The sequence below is a fragment of the Centrocercus urophasianus genome, unplaced genomic scaffold (genome assembly GCF_019232065.1).
Source record: "Centrocercus urophasianus isolate 14NV4802_14NV808 unplaced genomic scaffold, USGS_Curo_1.0 seq_9, whole genome shotgun sequence".
Classification (NCBI taxonomy): Eukaryota; Metazoa; Chordata; class Aves; order Galliformes; family Phasianidae; genus Centrocercus; species Centrocercus urophasianus.
The window spans coordinates 21616457-21636052 of record NW_024885532.1 but is presented as its reverse complement, the minus strand read 5'-3'; the positions used below and the strand labels follow the sequence as shown (position 1 = coordinate 21636052).

Here is a 19596-nt window from a genome sequence, read left to right as displayed (position 1 = left end):
AGTTATGAAAACTGTCTGCTAAAACGCTACTAAGTGTTTCCAGTCAATGATAGTTTCCTGGCATCAAAAGATTAAGAAAATTAAATGAAATATCCAGCAGAAAATAAACCAAGCGAAGACAAAGAAAAAGAGAACAACTTGAATTTTCTATACTCATCTGCCTGCTACATGTATCTGCTTCACCGGTCTGCCAATTTTAATTGGGCTGCAACCTACTGTAGCTGGGTTCACACTGGTTCAATTAAAAAATTCTGTTGTTCCTTTATTTATTTGTTTGTTTGTTTGTTTGTTTGTTTGTTTTCCATTTTGCCCATAAATAGGAGTACTGTAAGAGTAATAATGTTAACCCCAGAGTCCTGTCACGATGCCAGGTCAGGTAATTATATTCTGCCTATGTACATTTCAGTTGTCGTTTCAGCTGAATACGTTAGCCTTTATTTTCCATTCCCGATCATCGTGTTATATAACACTGCTGTGTACAGTTAAAAAGCCACCCCGATGTGGCTGTGTTTTAATGACCACTACATGATTATGAACAAATCAGGATCTCTTCTCTTTCTAGGCTATTTACAACGCTTACTTGCAATGCTGGGGGGTGAGGATTGATCTAACTTCACGAAGATTTGCAGCCTGTTGGGGTGGACTCTATAGATAGTCAATAGGTTGTGGAAACTTTGCATAGTGATGAGGTTATGACAAAGAGCAGTGGAAGGGTTTTCTGTTCTTCATCTGGAAGATCTTCATCAGCAAGTTAGGTAAGGCTAAGTCTTTGACTTTTAAAGTGATACAGCTTGGGAAAATATTCCTCTTTCAGCCCATCTGATAAGCCTGAACAAGCTTAAGCAAAAAGATGTGGGGCAGTTGTTGAAAAAATGGTGATATTGCCCTCAGTGTAGAATGCTTGGAAATGTCATTTGCACATGTCATTTTCTCAGTAGCTATTGGTTCCAACTGTTTAAAAAAAGGATAGCCCCCTTCTCCCCAGAAAATGAACACAAAACTTGTTAAAATCTGATTGAATGAGTTCTTTCAGAATATGTTCTTGTGGCTGTTCTAAAAACTGCATGTGGTGTTGCTGAAAAACTAGACAGCTGTACACAAAAAGATCATCTTTGCAGTTAGACTTGATTATCCTTTGGTTGGAATTGATGATCTTTAAGCTCTTCCAACCTGAGCAATTCTATGGTCCTATGATTAAACTCAGCGTTGTTTGACATTTGTGTGAGAAATGTTGAACAACTTCGTGCTTTCAGTGCTGTAACCCCTTGCACCCTCCAAAAAAAAAAAAAAAAAAGGTAATAATGATTTAAGAAATTGAAGGTGTTGAGAACAAACATTCCTCCTGCTTTGGTTACCTCGTGAGTGAAGAAAAACCTGCGTTACAAAATGAGCACGACAGCAATGAAGTGCAATGGGCATACAGGAGATCAGCAGAAAAGAGACAACATAACAGCCAGAACAACAATCTTCAAAGGATCTCATAGCCAGGGAGGTGTGCACGGATTCAGATGTGAGAGATGGATCTACTTTTCACAGGTTTTAATGGCAGTTTGGCACCTATGTGCCACTTGTGTCACAACTTACAGATACAGATAACTTTGGCTTCATAAAGGTGAAAACTGAAACTGTATTTTAGATTCTGTAAAGCTCTTGGTCAGCTTCTGTTATCCACATTGTCTCTCCATGCATTTAGCAAGCACAGTAAACTGTCGTCATATTTTCTCCTTTGGGATCATAAAGGCCTCGCTCAGCAGATTTCCTCATCCTAGTACAGCAATTCTTTTGATGAGCCCATCTGAATTAAGTGGAGTTTCACAAGAGCTGGGCACATGGCAGACAATGCCCTGAGGGGAGGTGAGGTCTTCTGGCTCTGGCACATGCCTGTTTTAAATTTCCCCCATTTCAACCTCCCAGATCAAGGAGGAACACTGTTGTTTTCGCTATATGGTGGAGATTGGAAGATACAAGACATGCTGCAGGGCTATTGGCCATGCTAAACTCTTCTTCAGAACTGCCAGCAGTAGCTTGTGTATGCAGTCATACAAGAGCACCACAATCCGTTTGCTTACAAAACATGCAGAGGTGTCAGGTCTGTAGCAATCCAATTAGGTTACATGATTTCTAAAGCTAGATGATTCAAGGAAGCTTAAAGGAGAGTTAGCTCTGTGCTGGCTCCATGGCTGTATCAGCTATCCAGGTGGGTGTGCTTGTAGCTCTGGCTGCTGAAGCAGGTGGACCCGTTCTGTTTTTCCCCCAGAGTAATACTAGGAAGAACACAATTGAGTTAATTATTAACTATCTTTGTTATTATTTATTAAATGAGAATCCTGATATATATTGGAAAGAAATAGGCATATTTCTTGGCGGGGGAAAAAAAAAAGATCAATAAATGGATCTCATTACGCATTTTTCAGATTTCTTGACTGAAACTGAAATATTGAAGTTCCTCTGTAGTAGCTGAAGTGCTATTAATTTCTGTGGATCTTATTGTTTGACCTTTGCTTTTGTCAAAATCTCTTCCTTCTAACCTTTAGTTTCAGATACCTGCTTGTATTTCGGCACATCCTGTTCCCATTATCCTGCTCCCATTATCTCAGCACCTGAAATGTGTGAGATAGAAAAGCAGCTCCATGCCATGTATATCTTTTTTTTTTTTTTTTTACAGCTCCTGTTTTTGTGGCAAATTAATCAAAAGCTGCATGGAAGAAAAGTTCCTCATCCTTCCCCCTTGGCAAAAAGCCTGAGAAAAGGCAAAGATCAGTCACTGTGTGCTAACAGTGGCTGGCCTTCTTAATTTCATGTGGAAATTGGAATCAGTGTCCAGCCCTCCAGAGATATTTTGCTGCCAATCCTGAGAAGCCAAATCATGGCCGTTACAAAATCAGTGGCAAAAATTTATTTTGATTTCACTGGGACCACGATTTCAGTGCAGATACATAGAGTTAAGAAATTGTGAGGCTGATCTCATCTGTCACTTCAGAGAAGGAACTGGGAGAGCTGGTTGCATCCGTACAGGAATGGAGGCAATGCAGCTTCTCAAGTGCTACGTGTAAGGTGATCTGCAAGAAACCTACAAAATAAAGGCAAATGTTGGGAAGCAGTGTGGCTGCATGTCACTTTTGAAGATCACAGAATCACTAAGGCTGGAAAAGATCACTAAGATCATCTAGTCCAACCATCGACCCATCCCTACCATGCCCACTGACCATGTCTCTCAGTGAGATCCACATGGTTCTTGCACACCTCCATGGATGGTGATTCCACCATCTCCCTGGGCAGCCTGTGTCAGTGCCTCACCACTTTTTTGGAGAAAACATTTTTCCTAATATCCAACCTGAACTCTCCCGGTGCAACCTGAGGCCCCCAGACCAATTCATCTCTGTGAAACTTACATAAGTAGAGTTGATAGACCTATTCAATTTTAGTATCACATAACAGAGAACGCATCTTACTCATGTGTGTCATATCTGGCTCCAACAGAAACCAAAATGCTGATCTTGACAGTTTTGCTGGCATGAGCTCTCCCATTGCCTCCTGGTCTTGTAGAAAAGCTTCTTCCAAATCTGACCAGTTGTGGGGAATGTGTCAATGGTTGGCTTTTGCAATAGATTTTAAAGATCTGAACAGTAGATTGCTTCCTGCTCAGTTGGCTTACCCATCTTCTTGATGCATACCGATACATAATGATATTTTTTCCAAGTGTTCTGTGGGCCAGTCAGCAAATTTGACCCACAAAGTTAGACATATGAATGTCTTCCAGTACAGAAATGACATTCTTGGTCTATTGCTGTTAACTCAAGTGCACCTTCATCATGTGAAAGGCTGAAAAAGAGATGATCAGAAATGATCTGTAATAACCAGCAAAACTCCCAAGAGAAAGCTAGAAGGAAGAAAGGGAATCAACACAATTTTTAAATGTGCAACTCCCCCTTTTATCATGTTTCTAATCCCATTTTCTCCTCTCCTTTTTTGTTTTGCTTTGTTGTTGTTTGTCCCTAGCATTTACATTCTCCAGGCTTTATGATGCTTCATCTTAAGGGGGAACCTGAAGAGCGCATTTTGTCTGCTCACTAATAACCTGAATTTTTTCATCACAGAAGCCAATCAAAGCAGAGAGATTACAGGAGACAGAGTACTGAGATTTGCATATTAACAGCACAGTTATTGAAGAATAGCTGCCTCGTACTGGGAGCAAACTGTGCATTCCCATTGGCCAACAACAGCTGCCAGCCAATGCAGACGGGGGATTCAAAGGTCATATGTTGTTTTGCTGGTTTTTTTTATTCTTCCTTGAGAGTGCTAATATAAATCAGATACCAAAAGCACCGTGAGCTTGTTCAGCACTGCCTCTCCAACACACGGCATCGCTGCCTCCCCATTGGCTCACGCAGCTCCATCCCTGCGTAATGGATCATATTGTGTATATTAATACTCCAGCTTTACAGTTCTATTTCCATTAGAGGAAGATTGCCTGTGAGCCTCTTAGTGGATAAATAGGAATTTACAGCTTTCAAAAATTCTCTTAAAGCTTGCAAGATCCAGGGAAGAAGGAATTACACATGGCTATTTTTGAAGCTTTAGAAAGTCCAGAGGACCTAATTGTGTGCTCAGATATGTCTGGGCAGCTCCTATTGAATTCTTTGGTTACAATGCTTACAAGACAGCTAAAATAAGTCTTTTTTTTTAATTAAAAAAAAATATGTATATAGTAAATCCTTCAGTTATTAAAAAATTAGACCATAACATCTTTGGGGTCAGGTCATCCACATTCCTTCTCAGAAAGAGATGAAGCAGCAAATTCAACACAGATAAAGACAACAAATAAAGACAACAAAGTTAAGAAATATATTTGGAGAGTGGAAGTGGCATGATTTATGAACCAGCCCTTGATTTCACAAGCCGATTTACACTGAAGTTGAAGTGTAAGCAGTGCATGAACTTCTCTGTGTATGCTTTTTAAAAGTGGGTGCGGGCTTACAAAGGAAAGGGCCTGTGCTTTAAAAGACAAAGTAGAGGTGTTTTCCTGTAAATAGCACAGAAGAGGATGCCCAAGTTATAAGTAAGCCTCACTTTCATCAGGGCTACATGGAACAGAGATGCCCCCAGCAATTTTTCCTTTGTATAGCTAGCTGTCTGTATCGTAGCTGAAAAGCAAGGCAATACCCACCAAGAAATGAGAGATCCACATCTGCACCGCTGGGTGAGGAGTGGCTCCTGCTCCTCAGCAGAGGTAGTTAACATTTACCTAAAGCAGCACATTAATTCCCACATTTTGTCCTCTACACAGATGTCCTTGTGTCGCTTGGTGTAATTTGTGTCAGTGCTGTTTGTCGTCACTTCTCAAAGTGAAGCTGTGACACCAACCCTGCCAGCCAGGGGGAAAAAGCTGCACATGGAGGCGAAGAACGCCAGCATTGCTTCGATCAAATGGAGGCAGTGGTGTGGAAATTGCTTCTGTTGCATAAGTGTGTTTGCTGGTAAACCTGGAGTGATGGGTTAGTAAGCAAACATCATTAGTCCAGTACCTGTGGATACAGCTCAGTGCCATATTGGAGCAAAAAGTACTGTGAAAAAAAGCCCACAAAAGCAGAGGCTGGACACTTTTCTATCAGCTTTTCTTCCTGCTACTAGAATTCATAGCTGCCTTGTGCAATATTTAATACCTGATGTTAGCTTCCACCCTTCAGCCACAGCCACTTTTCACGTACCGACTGATTGTCACCCAGAAGTGAGCTGAAACCCATTATGAATGGGCATACAATGGCCTTCTCCAGCACTAAATCATAGCCACCTCCACAGCAGAACGGGGCTGTCTGCAGCAGCCCTACATGGTGATTCGGGCAGGGAGAAGAACAGGCTTCTCCCATTTAAACAGCAGAGTTCAGACTGGCAAACACCTTCTGGGTGTGCGGTTCAGCTCCAAAGCTGAGTGAGACGTTGGGCAACTCCAGCAGCACTGCTTGTCTCTGGGGTAGCTTCTGCTGCACCCTCTGGGCCCAGCATCCCTTCCTGGGATGTGTGATGGGGAAGGCACATGGGAAGGTGAAGCCACACATTCCTGCCATACTGTATAAAGCAATGGCTCGGGTGTCACCTGCCTGGGACACAAAAGCAGCCCTCTAGCAAGGGTTCTCCCTGCAGGGTTCTAGTTTGAAACCACAGCCAAATGGGAGCCCTGCTGACAGGACACGCGAGTCCTTCTGGCAGGAGCATCCCAATCCCATGGAAAATGGGCAGCTCTTAGCGCTGAGAGCGCAGCGGATTGGAGCACCGCCTTCAGCCGGCTCTTTGCCAGGCTGGGCACCTGTCCCCGGCCCCGCAGGGGGACCTCTCCCCACCGTCGGGCTCTGTGCTCCCCGCCTTTCTCACCGCCCACTCCTTTTTCCTCCTCCTCCCTCTGCTCCTCCGGGAGCCTGTCCTCCCCTGCACACCTGCCTTGCCATTTGTCGGCGGCTTTGCTAGGAGGGGAGAATTTTCCCTCGCTCCCTTGCAGCATCCTCCCCGGCACATACACACACACACATACACACACACACACGGAGGCACGGCGCTGTGTGTGTGCGCGCGTCTCTGTGTGCAGCAGCGGCGGCCGCCGCCTCTCGGCACCCCGCACCGCCGTCCCCGCGCTCCCCGCCGCCGCGGGGCGTCCTTCGCCCGCCGCAGCGCCGCCGGCCAGGGGAGGAGGAGAAGGAGAAGGAGAAGGAGGAGGAGAACGAGGAGGAGGAGGCGGCGGCTCCGCTGCTCCGCTGCTCCGCGGCCGCGCACCGGCAGCGGTAGGTACGGCGCGGGGATGGGGAGAAGAGGGCCGGGGGAGAGCCGTGTTGCCCCGGCCCCGCTAGAGGCACCCGGTACCGCTCCGTTCCCGGAGCTGCGGGGCTGTGCGCTGCCCCCGCCCGCCGCGCCCCCGCAGCGCTGCCGGGCACCGCGCTCCCTCCTCCCCTCTCTCCTTCTTTCCTTCTCCGGAGAGTCAGAAAGTTTGCTCTCCTGGGTGCCCGGCTAGTGTTGTTATTGTTGTTGTTCGGGGTCCGCCTGTCGCAGGGTGTTGTTTTTGTGTTGTGGTTTGTTCGTGTGGTTTTATTTATTTTATTTTTTTTCTTCTTCTTCTTCTCCCTTCTCCGCTAGCGGGCTATTTATGCTATTTATTTATTTATTTATTATTCGGGTTATTTATTTATTTTTAATTGCGGCTGCCGTCGCTGCGGAGGAACGGAGGACCGGAGTTCTGCCGGGTAGGGAGATCCCGGGGCACCCCCCACCCCCATCCATCCCCTCCATTGGCAACGGAGGCTTTATGCCCTAACCCTAACTCCCCCATTCCCTCCCCATCTGGCTGCGTGAGTCTCTAGCTTCGGCTGACAGCTGGGTGGCTGTCAGGAGGTGGCCGTCCCGTCGCTCTCTTCTCTCCTGTCTGTGAGCGAGTGCCTTAAAACAGTGAAGCTGTCGCAGCCGGGAGGTGACAGCATCCCGCCGGGGAGGGACGGGGACCGCCGGCAGCGGGAGCGGCTGCCATAGGAGCTCGCTGGTGGGAGAGCCGTATCCGACCCGGCTGGGAGCCGTGTCGGCTGCGGGTCGAGTCCTTTTCTTGTTCCTTGAAGCTCCTCGGAGGGGTGGCTGCCAGTTGTCTGGTATGGAAAAAGCTGCCTCGCGTTCTGCTCTTTAATTTTAAATGTGGTTTTTGGAAGGCTGGGGCTGGGGAAGAAGGCTGCGGTCCCGGTAAATTCAGGGCAAGGAAGCAAGTCCATCCTTCCCATGGACTGTGGATTTGCTGAGTGATTACTTTCTTCCATCCCTCACTGGAAGTTCTGCTGTAACACGTCAAAAGCTTTGATGCCTTTTGCAGTGCACCACCTTCACTGCTATTTTTCTTTTTCCTATGGAATTTAAAAGGGAATGGTAAAATCCGTAGACGTTAATAAATAAGTTGAAAGGACTTTGAAATAGTGCATGTTGTGCACTGTGCAACATTGTAGATATGTATACAGCAGTACTAAGTGCTCTGCAGCTCTTAGCTCTTATGTCAAACCTTTTCTTGTAATGCATTGTACAGAAGCCCCTCTATTCCTGTAAGTATGACTGCTGTGGTGTTGGTGCTAAGGTCCCATCTCGTGCTATGGAGGTGCCTTCCTAGGCACCCACGTTGGTTTGGTCCTAGAAATACTTCATTCTCTTGCTTCACAAAGATGTCTCTGTAATTATATATATGTGTGTGTGTGAAATTGGCGATTGTAGCTTTCAGTTCTTGATCTTTCCTCCTGATGCTCTTATTTATTTATTGGTGTTAGAGCCAAACAAAGTGTGGGGGCTGGGGAGGGGATTAAGAGGAGGGAAAGGAATCGTCTCAGACTCTTTGCCGCGCCCGTGTGTGTGTAAAAGCAATGATATAAGGAAATGAAGGCACCAGAACAACCCCCAGCTGAATTCTGGACACGATGCCTCCCTCCCTCCCCTGCATGTGCTCAGTGGCACTGGGTGTTCTGCAGCGTGTGGTATTTACAGAACTTGCAGCCTACTGTAGCTCTGGAGTAGTAGCTCTGGGAATGCTTTGTGTCCTCAGAAGCCAGAGAGTCTGTGGCAAGTCCATAGAACTATAGGTACAGTCAGGGAGTGCCGATGCACGTGGGAGAGTGCATGTATATAAATACCACTGGGCTGCTAGAGTTCATTTCTCCTCAGGATAGTTTGTCTTGGCCTGGAATATTTACCTTGAATTTTGAGGTGTTCTTATTGTTCCTATCTCAGTGTGTGTGTGTTTTAATACTAGTCTTAATCTCTGTCCTAAGTAAAATAAACCCGTAATAGCTTTAGAAGACACTATTGCCAGGCAAAGTAGGCAATAGATCATGAAATCAGACAATAGTATTTTGTTTCCTAGCAACCCCCTACTGTGAACAGAAAACAAAACGGTGGTGGATGCTTCCACATCACGAGAGCTGGATGTCGGCACCCTGAAGTAGGCACAGAGCTACCAGCCATGCCATCAGATTCGTCCCATTTGTTTCAGCTGCTTTGCTAACGTTCCCCTTTTGTGAGAAGGGGCCTTGCCAGTGTACATGCAGTTACATGGTTAAAATGCCACTCCACTTTCTCTGCTTGGTAGCTGTGTCTGTTAGAGTGAGGAGGGTGCAAAATAAGTGGTATCTGTGGGTTCTTTGTTCTGCCAATACGAGTGATTTGAAATACCCTCATTATTGCTAGAGTATTTCTAAATCCATGTGATCATAGATCCTTGAAAATCTGTTTTATCCTCTGCTGTGCCCAGTGTGCAGTGTCTTGGACTTTGTCTGGTTAATTGTCTTTTAGCTTTGTGTTTTAAAACCTCACTTGTTAGAATGGATTACAATGAACTTCTTTGCCACCCACGGGAATGGGAGGTAAAATCCCAAGTGCTGCTCTGCCATTTCTACGCTCTTGGCACCCAGTTCACCCCTTAAAAGAGCTGGAGCTATCACGGTGCAGCAGGAATGGGTTCTAAGCCGCGATCTTTCTTAAAGTGCTTTTGATAATGCGGTAATTCCCTTGGTTAGTCTCTGAGCGCTGAAATGGAATCTCGACCCTGGACCAATCTCAGATGCACTTTGTGCACTGCCATCTATCCGAAAAAATCCATTAGTGTAGGCGGTGGATGTAACCCTGTGTCTGTACTTACTGCCTATCAGGTTTTGGCTTTCCAGCAGGTGTTAGCACTGGGGAAGCTGCTGGAGGGACCCAACTGCAGCACGGAGAGGAGGTGGGCACCTGTACAGCAGTGCAGGGGATTTCTTGCACCTCTGCTTCCTGTACTTCCTTTGTAGCAGGGGGGTTGGAGCTAGATGATCTTAAAGGTCCCTTCCTACCCAAGCCACTCTATGATTCTATAGTGACTGTATAATCTAAGTGGCACCAAGCTGTTGGCAGAGTTTTACCTACAAGTCCTAGGTATCAGGTAGAATGAACACGGTGGTGGTTTTTCTGTTGGCTGCACTGAATTCCCAACAGCAAAGGTATCATTTCCATCTTGGAAAACCCAAAAATTGTGAGAAATATTTGCTGTAGGAGAAACAGCAAACATAGTCTTGTGTGCATAAGCAAACAATTAGTGTTTGTCCTAGGTGTGTGAGCTGTGTTCTCTGAGTGATTTTTGGAGCTCATAGTGTTATTTAAGAGATCCAATAGATATAATTACTCATACGGCCTGTAGAGGTTTTTTTCTGGCACGTGACACGTACTCAGGTGTGACAGTGTCACAACAAAAAGACTAGGTGTCCTTTCAGCGTCCCTTCCAACTGGAACAGCTCAATGATTCTTTGCAATGCTCCTTCAATAAAAAAGCAGTTGAAATGCAATGGTCAGAGAATACTCTAATCCTGATAAATATCAACGAGCAGCTACCTTCTTATATAAGCTTGGAATCAACATTTTTTTAGTGTCATAGCATGCATTGACAGTTTAGTAGAGAGAACATTAGTGGAATTTTGGAAGGTTTTATGGTTAGAAAGTAGACATTTGTCCAATTTTTCCATGATATTTCTTTCTCTTGTGGCACTCCTCCCAAACCTAGAAATTCAGTTAGGTAACTCTGCAGGTTGAACTTGGTACACTGCCTCGCTGCAATCCCATGTAGCTTCCACCTGTATTTACCAGGCAGCAGAGTGATGGAAGGCAAAGAAAACAAAAAGTACAAACAAACAGAGCAAAAGAAAACAAGGATGGAGAGAGAGAGTTTGTGAAGTAGGCTGCATATAAACAATGGAAGACATTTGAAAGTGATTCTATATGCTGCTCTTGAAATTCCTGTTATGCCAACTGCATTTCTTGGTAGTGATAAGTGTAAAACTTGACATCTGCTGTCGAGTAGGTTGGAGATGGTGGAAGCCGTCAACCCATGATTGAAACCAAGGGGTATTGCTTTTGTGCCTTCTTGCCACTTATCCCTCCTAAATTCTGTCTTGGAGCAATGAGTTAAGTCAATTTTGTTTAGATGCTTTGGGTAGAAATGAATTACGAAATTGACAGTTTTGTTTTCTCCACTTAACTATGCAATGATGGCAGCGGCTAATGAGCTAGCAGGGAACATGCTGCTCATCTTACTGAGATGCACGTACTGTAGTCCTCTTATTTTTTTTTTTTCCACAGGGCTGTTATTTATTTAATATATTTTTTTAAGGGTACCACAGCAACAAGAACATACAGTTACTGGCTGCATGTTTAAATGTTATATGCTTAATGACTGTCGTACTCTTGAACATTTACCAAAGTATTTATTTCTTTTTTTTTTTTTTTTTTTTTTTTTTTTTTTTTTTTTTATACAGTCCTGTAACGTGAAAGCAGTAAGCTGTCAATTCTTGCCAGATATGGAAAATAAATAATCCACGTGATTACAGAAACTGAGGATTTGGTTCAGCAAAACATTGATTTGCATGCCTTACTTTTTTTTCCCCCATCATATTCTGAAGCTCATCTCTGCTTGCTGAGATCAATTGGATGTAAGCATGCGGTTAAAGTTAGGCTTGTAATTAAATGCTTTGTTGAATAGGGGCCTCAAACAAAACCTATAACCTTCGGAACTGACGTCTTTGTTCTGGAGTAAACAGAACTTATGTTGAATTGTTACAGGGTAGCAGAGCAAAGGGAACAAAATTTGGGAAACGGCAAATTGATGAGGCAGGAGGTTTCAGATTGGGAATTTACTGATGGATAACAGCATTGCTGGAAGTAATCTAAAATTAAGGCCCAGCAGGAAGTAATAATACACGGTTTCGCAGCAAGATTAAAGAACAGCACAGTTTATGGTTGAGCTGACTACTGAAAGGAGTCCTTTTTGCACTGATCTTCTATGAACACATCTGAAAACTGAGTATCATATCAACAGAAATTTATTGACGAATTCAGTGGATCTCAAAGAAGAGCAACCAAATGCTCAGGTGTCTGGTGAAACCACCTTGATGTGAAATATTCAGAAACAGTTATGTATTTAGCCTGGCACTCAATATAGAGGTTGGAAAGTGACACTGACTGTAATACACTTCAAAAATTTCAAAGAAATCTAGTTTTACAGTACATTACCTTAGATAATAGAATCACAGAATGATTTGGTCATCTAACCCCACCTCCCTGCAGTGGCAAGGACATCTTCCACTAGATTAGGTTGCTCAAAGTCTTGTCCAACCCAGCTGTGAATACTTTCAATGATAGAGTATCTACAGCTTCTCTGGGCTGTGTGTTCCAGTGTCTCACCAACCTCTTTGTACAGTAAAGGAAGTAAAAACTTAAGATGAATTTTGGGCTAAAATATCACAATAAGAAAATGTATTAGAGCCTATATTAGAACGGGTGTTGTGAGAGTACCTCCTTCAGATGTTTGAAATTAGAGTTTTAAAGGCAAGTCATTTTTGTAGGTGACTAACAAATGTTCTAGAGGAAGCAATTATGCATTTTGAAGGTATTGGAATACAGGATCTAACAGTACTTTTTCATGTTTCTGTTTTGTTCTGGTTTGAGCTGAAGGTTACGAGAGAAACTAGGTCAGATCTTGGACCAGCCATCCTTGACTTAATTTTTTTCAATCTGGAGTGTTTGTACTTTGGCAAGGCAATTTTCAGTGTCAAGACAGTTGGGTTTTATGTTTTTATAAATACAGGACTCAAAACAGGGTCATCATATGGGCTCATGTTGAGCTGACGTTGGGATGATGGATGTTCAAGGATCAGATACAGAAGATTTTCTAGTAAACGTCTGGTTTTAAAGTTCTTTTTTTTTCTTTCTTCTTTTTTCCCCCTCTTTTGAAAACAATGGGCATCCCAGGGAGGTGTATAGGGCACATAAGTGACAGCTTCTGCAGAATTTTATTTGATGATCTAATGAATCTTACTGCCATCAGGTAATTATGAAGAAATACTGTCCACTAATCGTCTCTCTGTGTCTTTCTCCCACTGCTCCCCTGCCTCTATTCCCATCATGGTCTCTCATCATGGTGCTTCCTGGTGATCTGGATGGTCTGTGTGTGGTGTAAGTCCAGGTGACTTTTTCCAAAAGCTGTACAAATTGCAGAGGAGAAGGTAGATTTCCTTCTGCCGTGTTTTTGGATACCTGACAGCTGATTGATTAACCAAGGCCTATTTTCACAATCAGAAGTTTAAACCAGGTGATTTGGAGTAAGCCTTCCATGCTTGATAATGACCAAATCAGCAATTTTGCATTAATACCATATTCAAATGAAAGCTGATCTGGGCTACAGCTGGTTAGTAAGGCTGACCTTTGGTTTAAACAGCTTGTGTAGAGGGAAGGGATGTGCTGAGGGTGTAGAAGCCAGGTGTAAGTTTTCTCTAGATTTCCTGTGTGCAGCATAGTATGGGAAAAAAATGCTCTATAGGCAGTGCACTCCCAGTATGCCCCGTGTTATTGCTTAAAAACACTTTGACATGCAAGGCAGGTTCAGCCCTTTCTGGACTTTGTATCTGAAGACTTGGTCGGTGATGATGGAGGTCTGAGAAGAGGTTGACTGAAACTGGAGAGAGATTCAATTGGGCAGAACAGAAAGATGAGCACTTTGCTTGTTGCCAGTACATTGTTGATGTTGGAGGGGCAGTTTCTGATGGATGGGTAATTACTTTATGGTAGACTAATATGCAGTCTAGTGGATAAAGCTAGGTAGCTGAAGATGGTGGAACTGGATAAATTGACTACTGTAAAATGCTGGTGATTTTTACACGAGTACATTTAACATAGTTAAATGTTTAAATGTTCAGGATGTGAGCTTTTCATCAACACGTGGTGAAGAACAGTTTCTCTGCGAATGGCACACAACTATTTTAGTATGATGGGTTTGATTTATGTAGACTTTAAATGGGGTTTGTGCCCTACTCACAGCATAGAAGAAGTTTCAGTAGGTAACAACTGTGTTGGGGGTGGAATATAGTGAGGGTCTGACACTGTTTTTTACAGCTCTGTTTGTACCCAATCATACCTGTTAGCAAGCATTTTGACAGAGAAGCAAAGAATAAATGAAATAGAAGTAGCTGATAAAGGCACGGGATGTACATAGGGAGGTGGAATGCAATAACCGGAGCGAGAGCACGCTCTTTGAAGAGGTGCTGATGCTTGTGCCCTTGTAAGAAGAGTCAAGAGGACTTTCAGCAATGACAAATAACTTCTTTTCATCTGAAAGTAGCAGATCGCTCCCTAGAATGTTGCTATGTAATATCCTAATTTAGTAGCTCCTGTGCGTGTAGAGAAAGAGCTTGCTATTGCTACTAAGTGACGCAAGCACTTCCCTCACAGTCTGCAGCAGTAGAGGCTTATAGTTCGGTGGCAAAGATCCATGGCTTAATCTCTTCTGATGACTTACGATGGATGCTGGCATTGCTTCAGCACTGACTAAGTGAGCCACTTAGTTTATTGAGAGTTTTCCTTGGAGGTGTGACCCTTGCTTAGCAGTGAAATCCAATGAGATCACAGCCCTGGTAGTATAGTTATGGATGCATCAAAGAAGTGTGTGTTTATGGTCCTCAGTTGGCAGATAAGGATGGCAGGCAGCTGGATGTGAGCAAGAACTCTCTGTGGATTCACTGGCAGTAAAAGGGTGCTCTATTCATATATCCTCCTGCCTCCTCTGCATGTGTGCATCTGGCTCCCAGAGTCTTCAGGTGGAGTGAAAGCAGAGGTTTTCTTGGCAGGCTGCTGCATGTGAGAACTGAAGACATAAAGGACCTGGAAAACAAGTTTGATTTTAAAATCCTCTTTCTGTTGCCTTTCCATCAGTGTGCTTAAGAGGAGCATCTCTCAGGTGAATATCATTTTAAAAAATGAAAGGGCCCTTGGTCGGTTTTTGGTTCAAGGTTATTCATATCTTAGCATTAAGAGGAAATGCTGTTTATGCTGATGACTCTTCTTCTGCAGTGTAATCTCCAATTTTGCATGAAGCAGATAGCAATTACCATTTTATTTCACTGACAGCCTGTGAGGGAGCACATGTTTCCAGTTCCTAGAGGGAGCGGGGCTCAACTTGAGCTGACACACTCCAGGTGAAAGGCTGGATGTACTGTTGCCAATCTACTTAGCTATCCAGTTGCTTGCCAGTTCTGTAAACAAGGTTAATACTACTACAGAAAATGTGTGAAACCAGCTGCAGTACGTGTGTCATTAGTTGAGTTTTGCAGTTTTATTTTCCATCTTGCATTTGTTGAACTTATGTATAATTTTGTAGAACATAAATAATGGGTAGCTTTTATTGTTTTCTTTGCATAACACAAGGTGGCTGCAATTTCTGTATGGGAAGGAAACTTAACTTTTTTATTTTTTAAAAGTAAAAGGTTGAAAAAAATGGAATCTCTTTTTATGCTTCTTGGGAATTACTAAGTGAGGTTATGTAACTGCATAAAGTCTCTGGGGAAAAAGAAGTCTCACTGACAGTGAAAGAACGAAGTAGCTGCTGAGTGTAATCTGCTCTCCTTGGATATGGTGAGAAGGAAGCAAATGGAGCACTGTGCAGTCAGACTGGGCCTCAACCTGGGAGCAGCACTTCTGATAGTACAACTTTATATAAGATGAGATTGCCAAGCTTGCATCTACGTTTACCTTTTCCTTGATAATAAACTTGATTCTGCTTGGTACTGTCTACTACAAATAAAATGGAATGGATAAGAGTAATATTTTTCCAGCTCATGTTACCCAAGGGTAAAGGTAATAGTGTGACATGGTCAAACAACAGTGTAATCAAGCAATTCTTCTGTATCAAAAGTGTAAGAGCTGTAAGAGTAGCTAGACAATGGTCATCTTGAAATCATGCAGAAAAACTATTTCTTTTGGTTCTTCGGTATCAAATGGATGTCAGATGGAACTGAATATTGAATGGGAAGCAGAACGTTGAATTTGGTGATGGTCAAGATGAGATGCTTTGACACCCCTATCATCACTGAAATATAGCTGTGGTGAGCACTGAAGTCAGTGTTCTTACTGTTTCAGGGGCTCTTCAACATCGCTTCATTCTAGATGAATCAATTTATTATCAGGGAGGGCAAAGAGCAGTGGCCACTCATATCGTGAATGCTAGGAAAATGAAGACCTAGCACTTGATGAGAGACTTTCTTTTGTGATAATATCATTGTCAGCATAACACAAATGAGCAATATAGGGTGATACATAAGCCTCCATGTATTGCCCTTTTAACGAGATTTAAATTCACTAACTCAGTGTTCAATGGACAAAAGGGAAATGCAGAACTAAAGGCCCAAAGCTGAAATAAACAGCACTTATGTGAATGCATGGTGGCTCACTGAATATGAGAAACGTTCAGAGAGTGGCTGTAAGCATCCATGCAAGAGAAAATGCCAACTTTGTAATGCTATAAGTCATGTCTCCAAGGAATCCCATGAAATGGCCATATGATTGGGTGTTCTGCAAACATCTCCTACAGAGGGGAGGGGAGTTGATTGAAAGGGCTGATAACTGCAGGACAAGGGGAATGTTTTTAAGTTGAGGGAGGGGAGATTTAGGTTGGATGTCAGGGGGGAGTTCTTTACAGAGAGAGTGGTGAGGTGCTGGCACAGGCTGCCCAGAGAGGTTGTGGATGCCCCGTCCTGGAGGTGTTCAAGGCCAGGTTGGATGGGGCCCTGGGCAGCCTGGTCTGGTATTAAATGGGGAGGTTGGTGGCCCTGCCTGTGGCAGGGGGTTGGAGATTCATGATCCTTGAGGTCCCTTCCAACCCTGGCCATTCTTTGATTCTGTGATCTCACGAACAAGTCTAGCAGCTGCAGAAGCAAAATGAAATGAAAACTGCTGAAGTAGGTCTATTCCAATGCTGAGTTCATTCTTAGTGAGAAAGAACAGTCACTGTAGTTAAGAGTTGGCTGGAGCAAAGAGTGTTTATACGCCTTCAGTTATTCCTGGTTGTCCTCTGAGGAGGAAGATCTTTTTTTTTTTTTTTTTTTTTTTGCTTCTACTCTGTGGTTCTCAATAATAAAATTGTATTCAGGATTGAAATTGAGCAGGAGTTCTGTATAAATTTTATACAGCAAGATAATCCCTGGGGAATCCATAATCTTAGGAAGGGATGGTTTCAGAAGGGCTGTGACCAACTACAGCTTCCAGTTCAAGTGGAAGTTTTCTTCCCTTATCTTGCAAACAAATAACACTAAATATTTGAGGGAAAAAAGGAAAAAAAAAAAGAATTAATGGAGTCCTCAGCAGCTATAGAAACTGCAGAAATTAATGCTTTGAATGAAAATGGAGATCAGGAGGAGCTCTGGCATATGAGGAAAAAAAGTCAGTTTATAATACACACGATAAGTACAGTAAGAGTAATAGGCTGCATATGTTACAAGAATAAACAAGTTCATTAAAAAATGGTAGTGCAGAAAGGATGCTGCACGGTACTGGAATAGATTATGTGAACATTCTGGGATCTATATCAATTGAGGTCTCATAAAATACGTTGATACAACTGTGTTATCTTTAAAGGAGGCAGCTGCCCCTGTTGTGTAGCTGTTTCCAGTTCTGTTTGCCTGTGATTCTCACCAGGTCCTACAGTAAGTGGGATAAAAGGAAATGGAATAGTTGGAAGGTTCATGAGTTAAACTGAAATCCAGATGGTCAGTCTGTTATCCCTCTTTATATCAGAATAATGGATAATGTAGCAGTCAAGATGTAGGAGATGCTGGCAGTTGAACATGGATAAGTTTCAGGTTTGAAAGTATTTTCTTTCCTGCTAAAACAGTGTTGAACACTTTGCTATGTTGTGCTGTTAGGCTTGAAGCATTTAGATAAGTTCACTTTTTCATGCACGATCCCTTGCTAACATAAGTTGAGGTTCAGCCCTGGGTGGTACAGAAACACCAGGAAGCTTAGGCAGAATAAAACTAACCTCACCTCAAAGTGGTTTTGTAGACATAGGCCATGTGGTTAAAGCACAACTGAAAATAAACTGTAGGAATGCCAGGCCAGGCTATTTAGACGCTTGTGTCTCAGTTACTACAGTTCTGTGTGTTTTCAGAGTTGCATGCTTTAGACCATGTTGGAGGAATAATTTGTAAAAAATGAATTCAGTAGCATGTGGTTTGTGTTCTGCATAGTAAAGTTGTCATGGACTTGTTGGAGTACTTCCAGTTGTGCTGTCTTTGGTTGGAGGAAGAAAGTTGTCTGCACTCTAGGAAACGTGTGGTGAAAATACTGAGAAATGGATACCAGTATCTGCCTTTCTCCTGACTTTCACTCAATAGTTAAGAACAGAAGCAGCGTGCAGATCAATAAAAATAAGTGAAGATGGTAGGAGTACCAGAATACACAGACTTTTTTTGGTGGAGAACGTTGAACTCTGCTAGGAAACCAATTGGTTCCTGTGTATTACATATTAATGGAAATTGAGTTCTTTTTATGTGAGTAATAAGTCAAGTGTTCTGTTAAGATCTATGGGGCTAGATTCTGATCTCCAGTAATTTAAATCTCGAGTAATTCAGATGTGGGGTTATTCATGATTTACAGTACAATAACAGATTATAATCTGGTTCTTATTCCTTAGGATTTTAGTATGGTTAAAAAAAGGGATATTCATCTTCATTTTCTAAATGTCTAGCAAGTTACCTAATTAATCCAATACAGTCTTCATTCTGGAGGAGGTTGTTTAACTTGAATTTCGTTGTCAAATACCACACAGACAAGCTCGTGTGGTGCTAACATTAACTAATGATAAGAATTATCCAGATATGCTGTTCTATCATTGACTTGAATTAGTGCAACTCCAATTGTTTTCGGTAGAGAAAAGCCACATTGCTGAACGAAAGAAAGCACTGTACTCTGCAGCCACTGTGCAATTAACTGATGTAACCCCTGTGCTTGTCATGCTTTGTGTAAGATCCTGCCAGGGTGACCAGCTGCAGGTCAGTTGTGTGAGAACAGAGACCCTGGGGCTTAGAAACAGTTTATTAGGATAATACTGTGGTGTGAAGATCAGCTGTCACAGTAGTCGCTAATGACAGTGTGTGTCTATTTACTGTATATTGTCTAAATAAGAGTTGCTTGAGTTGGGATGTTTTGCATTCTGGAGGAGGTTAAGAACAAACAGCTGAATGGTGGGGGTGTGAATGAGGAACTGGCTTTTGCCCTGCTTACTGCAGGTTCTTCTTCAATGGAGCTCTGAGGATTTTCTATTAGAAAAGTGAGTACCCAGCACTCAAAATAGGGTTGTTAGTTATTTTCCCCCCTCCTGTTGAGCCACTTATTCTCACAAAAATGAAGGATTCTGCCCTATTTCAGTTTTCACCGATGTCAACCAATGACATCAAAACGTACCAAGGAGAAGGGAGAGGAAATAGATGAAGATGCAGGGAATGGCAAAGCTATCCTTTAAGCCTTTTTCTCAGGAAGCTGGGCTAAAAAGATTTTTCTTAGGCATTTCTTTTTCCAGAAGAAAAAAATCAGAAAAGTTGAACTGAATTCCTTCATCCATGTCAAAGAGTACAAAGCATGTTGTCACTTGCTGGTGTCTCTGTATATTTGTCACTGGGAAGCCCACAGCAATGTGCTTTCCAAATGGTCTGTGAAAAATGTACACATAATCTGTTTTTAAACAAAATATATCTTGCTTTTTACCATCAAAGCAAAATACAGCTGCTATGTTATGTAGAC

General features: G+C 42.9%; 1 protein-coding gene across 1 annotated transcript in view; it reads left to right on the top strand.

Moving 5' to 3' along the window:
- The first annotated feature begins 6714 nt into the window (after nt 1–6714).
- ENOX1 (ecto-NOX disulfide-thiol exchanger 1) overlaps nt 6715–19596 on the top strand; it is a 366915-nt gene continuing 354033 nt past the window's right edge. Inside the window, exon 1 of the mRNA XM_042838792.1 lies at nt 6715–6773. The gene's annotated coding sequence lies outside the window, so the exon portion shown is untranslated. The remainder of the gene's footprint in view (nt 6774–19596) is intronic.